Source organism: Natrix helvetica (genome assembly GCF_964273705.1).
Source record: "Natrix helvetica genome assembly, chromosome: 4".
Taxonomy (NCBI): domain Eukaryota; kingdom Metazoa; phylum Chordata; class Lepidosauria; order Squamata; family Natricidae; genus Natrix; species Natrix helvetica.
In genome coordinates this window covers 33,197,045-33,202,217 of record NC_138550.1, presented here as the reverse complement: position 1 = coordinate 33,202,217, position 5,173 = coordinate 33,197,045, and the positions used below count along the sequence as shown (strand labels likewise).

Below are 5,173 nucleotides of genomic sequence, written 5' to 3'. Positions count from 1 at the left end.
ATGAGAGAGAAACGCTCTGCTTGCCCAAAGCCTATGAAGCATTACGTCATGGCAATACCTTATAAGGAACTATATATTGTGCAGCCTCATTCTGTATTTAGTGTAGTTTAGTAATAACCAGAACTACAAATATATGTATGTGTGCATGCATGCATGCATATTTATGCCTGTGTGTGTTTTTCTGGCTTCAAATACTTTGGACGATGAAACATTTCATGTCAGATTGATTTGTGGCCAAAATGAATGCATTGAAAAGTTTAGAGGAGTTAATTCTCATTATTAATAATAGAACAGTGAAGTGGTCGCAGAGCAATATTTTATTTTTTTTCTACAACACAACTGGATTTGTTTAATTTTTCTTTTATTTTCTGAGTTGCTGAAGGGGGAGGGGGGAACACCCAAGCTTAGCTGGCCTCCTCTGAGAAAAGTATGAACATCAAGACTTTTTTCCTTGTGTTTTATTTCCTGATGATGTAACTAGAAAACAATTCTTCAAGTATGATGGAAAGGCCAGATGAGAAACAGGGGTGTGTTGTGTGTAAAAGTGCATGTACTTTTTCCTTTAAACCCATTTTTAACTTTCTCTCATTTAATATATTTAGAATGGTTAATTAGTTAGTATTAATAAGGTTTTAATAAGGTTTTACAGATAGTATTCATTTGATCTACAAACAGGAAAAAATGCAGAATAGGCTTCAATTTACAGAAGAATGTCTTCATTAGATTTTATATTGAATTTTCTATTACTTTACAAATGGATGAAAACGATTGCAGAAAATTCATTGAAATAATTATCTGGTTAAATCTTATGCATATTAATGAATTTTTAAAATAGTATACTTTTTAAAAAATCGTATGTACTATACTACATACTATATTGTAATATGCCAAATGGATTGATCTGAATCTTTGAAATTCAGTCTTTTACAATGCCCAACATTTATTAGAAATGTGTTGTAATAGATTGAACTGAATTTACTTCCCATAAAATGAATTTAGGATTGCAGTCATGGTTGTTGGTTACCTACATGTGTTTTTATGCTTGCATAAACATTGTAAATTGTGTGGTAAGTATTAAGGGATTAATGCTGTGTCATAGGGACTGAAGCTTGAACTTTCTAAAGATGGTTCACATTATCATAAAAATATGAATAATTCAGTTTAATCTACATATTATGTCTTCTGTGTCTTCTAGTTATTAAAAACAGTATTTGATAAGTATACTTAAAAATGCCCTGTTTTATAATATTCTGGAAGCAGGGTCTGGAACCAAGCAAGCTTGTCTATGAATCAGATTGTTACTCCCTTGTCTCCACCTTTGAAAAATAGATTGGTAATTACCAGACAGGATTCAACATTTTTACTTGTGGTGTTATAGCAATAGCATTCTGCCCCCTTCCCCTACCCCTATTAATTTTGACTTGTTCTAGGTTTTAGGCATCTAGAAGAAGAGAATTATATTAATAGTTTTCCTCATTTATAATGCTTTTCTATTTAATATTTATTGCAGTATTTAATTGTATATTATTCGTTTATTTGTTTATAAAAGTTTGAAAAATTCCTAATGGAAAAAAAGATAATTTTTTAAGAAATAAATTATAATGATACATTAGTATAATACCAGCTTTCTGATATCTGTCCTTCCCCATTCTCATATTCTCTGTCCTTACCCATTTCCAATATGTTGTGTATATATTGATAAAAGAATGATTAAGGTTGCGAAGAGAGGACAGGCTACAGAGATACATATGTGGAAAAGAGAGGAATTATGAAACTTCTAATTTGTAAAGAATTGGTCATGGAAAATGTCCTCTAGATAGGACAAATTATTTCAGAGAATGTTTACTCTGATAGTAGTGCTTCACATACAAAAGGAATTGGAAAGCTCAAATTTGTTTTTCTTGGCTATTGAGTGAATATTCATATACAGGTGAAATGGTTTGCATGATTTCTAATCTGAATGCAGATTATAATACATCCTGGAAATACTTTCTTATGTTTATCATTATTGATACACTGAGTACTTTGCATTTCAGTTTAAATGCAATCATCAGAGATTACTGTTTGCAGCTGGCTGACAGAGCAAATATTACATAATACTTTAAGACAGGAAATGAAGAACATGTCTCATTAATACTGAGAGAAAGGTTTGAGTAAGTTTCTAGAAATAAAAACTTCAGTTGGGTATTCATGTGGTGCATCTGGACTAACTACAAAAGCACAAATTCTGCGCTCCTGACATTTGTTTTCACATTATAAAAAATAAGATAAAATGTACTCATTGTTTTTTTGCTATTCAGTGTGCATTGTTTATTCAATGTATATTATTTACTGAATAATTACATTATTTATTTTTTATTTTTTAAATTAAGTTTTCAGCTTTCTGTTTTAAAAACGGCCATATTCATATTCAACCTGAAAAGACAAAACCCAGAAAAATAGACAAAGGCAAGGTAGGGAAAGGGCAGATGGGATTTCCCTGTGGCACTATAAAATAAAATAATATTCAATCTCCTGTAGTTCTTGTTAATAGGAGTTTTGTTTATAGACTCTACTTCTTTAGGAATGTACTCTTCAGGGAACATCATGTTCATACTTTATGAGCTGAGAATATCTATTTATCAGAAAAGTTAACAAACTACTTACATTTATTTAGAATGATAAGGCTTGGCATGAAGAGTCTAAGTTCCAAGCACCACGATGCCTAGACACTCTACTTGGAACACATGAATATCCCTGCTTCGTCCATCTTTTTTTATTAGCTCAGAGTCATTTAATTTACAAAGAGTGAACAAGAGGTAGATGATGCAAAACAAATACTATTTTTTAGTTATTTCTGTATTTCCCATAATATTTCTGAGCTTCATTTTAACCCCATTAAAGAAGAAAGTGGCTGCAGCTATTACTTTATTTGGAAATTTCTGGACCTACTAAGGAAAATAGCCGAAGTACAGCTGTAAGGAGGAAGATATGAAATGTAATTAGTGAAAGAAGAGTTGCAGATGACAGGGATATGAGAAGTAGAAAAGAAATGAGGAACATTTTGCCTGAGCTAAAAACACCTGTGATATACGTATGTGCTATCCAATGACATGCAGTCAGGAGAGGCAGGGGAGGCACAGCCTCACCACTGTCATCACGAAAAGAAAAAAAAATATAAAAGGAAAAAGGCGAGAGCTGAGGTCAGGTTGAGCTGGTTGCTGCCTGAGCCTGCCTCACTGTGGATGCTCTGCTTAACTGTTTAAAAAAGCCTCTAAAAAAGTGCCCTCTACTATGAGGCTGGAGAACTGCATGCCTCCTCTAGTCTAGGCATTTTATGATCACTAGAGCAGAGTTAAGCAAGGGTTAAAAGCCTAAAAATTCCTGTTGTAGGGGAGGCACGTATTTCTCTGCCTCATAGTAGACGGCACTCGTTTGGGTGGGGCTTCTTCAGAGGATACGAGGTAAGAGCAGAGTTAAAATCCTCTCTGAAACAGCTGGAAAAGGTACGTGTGGGTCGGAGGGAGGGGGAGGAATTCAAACTTCATCCTCCTGGTGCGGGGCTTTGGGCAAAGGCTGGAAGGAAGGACTCTGGCTTGCTTGTGTGTTTGATTGCAGGCAGAGCCACGTTGCCTTTTCAAACCTGTAATCAGTGAAGCTGGGCTGGATCCTTCCGGGGCTGGGGGAAAGTGTGTGTGCTCTAGTATGGCTCTTTGACTGGCTTCCTGCCTCCTCCTCTGGTCTCCCTCCAATCCAACTTTGTGTGTGTGTGTGTGTGTGTGTGTGTTTGAGAGAGAGTTTGTTTGAGTGAGAGAGGGAAGTGGGTAGGAGAGATAGTCCAATCCAACTTCTGTCTGTCTGTGTGTGTGTGTGTGTTTGAGAAAGGGGGGAGAGAGGGAGGAAGGGAGAAGAAAAAGAAAGAAGGAAACTTATTTAGCAAAGGAGAAAAACAAATGCTGTCGCTTTAAATCGGAACTGAGCATGCGTGGCTGTGGAATTCTGGGAGTTGAACTCCACAAGTCTAACAAAAATTGAAACCCACCACTGTGTCAGTGCCTCACCAGCCATAAACCTTACCGCACGTCACTGGTGCTATCTATTTGTGTTATGTATGCTTTATGTGAGTATGCCTTTTACTGAACATCACCAGTTTGACTCTTTTTAGCTGGAAAATGCGCATTTGACTGCTGATGACTTCCAAGACAGTCACTGGTGAATGGACACTTTCTACTTGGAAGCTATTTTTATAGCCTTCATGACAGGTTCTTAAACTTTGAAACATATGTCCTGGTCTAAAAACTTTTGTGACCTCTTCTGTAATAAGATATACAGATTTCCAATGAGTTCAAAAGAACTCATTGGAATAGTGGGGTAGGCTATATTTTATATCTTATGCTTATTATTCACTACCAAAGAATTGGCTACTATTATTACTATTTTTTAAAGAGCCATACTGAGCTAATGGTATAGTCAAAGCCAGGATATCTCAAGGATGATTTTCCTGAATTTGTTGTCAAGAGTGACTCACAGTGAACAATATCAGAAAAGCCATAATAATATAAACAAAATGTATGGATGTTTAAAGTCCAGAAGAAGGCAATAACATATCTCTATTGTATCATGCCAGAACACTGCTTGCTTGTGTCCATGTAAGCTTGACTTGAAGGTAATTTTGCTATCTAGCCAATTTATTTCTCTCATATATTTATGTGAAAAAAATGTCATCTGTCATAATTAGAAAACAAGGCAAAATCCAGGAATAAAAATAAAATCTTATAAGTTAGATTACGTGCTATGATCCAGGTCAGGAGAATAGCCAAGCATTAAGTTCAGAACTATAAACAATAGCAAAACATGGTAGAATTTTATTAGATTTATAGTAAAAGATCCAAATAATGTGTTTATTTATATAGAAATAAGTCAAACAAAATGCCATTAATCTAACTTTGTCAAAACTCCTTGAGGTGCTGTATGGCTGTAAACTGGTTACCACTGGTATTTACTGGTAGAACTTTAATGAGAATTACCAGTGGACTTGGTCTTTAGGACAAGAAATACTGAAGGCAGTTATGACTTTTTCTTCCTATATCAGTCATACTATTTTAGGTAAGTGTGAATCAAATTCTTCTTTCATTCCCATACATCCCACATCTATTACATTAATGTTTATAACTACTTGTTTAAATAAATAGTT

At 34.9% G+C, this 5,173-nt stretch overlaps 1 protein-coding gene across 2 annotated transcripts in view; it reads left to right on the top strand.

The window, feature by feature from the left end:
* The window catches only part of CMSS1 (cms1 ribosomal small subunit homolog), a 169,527-nt gene that overhangs the window by 29,881 nt on the left and 134,473 nt on the right, over positions 1-5,173 (top strand). The window lies entirely within an intron of this gene.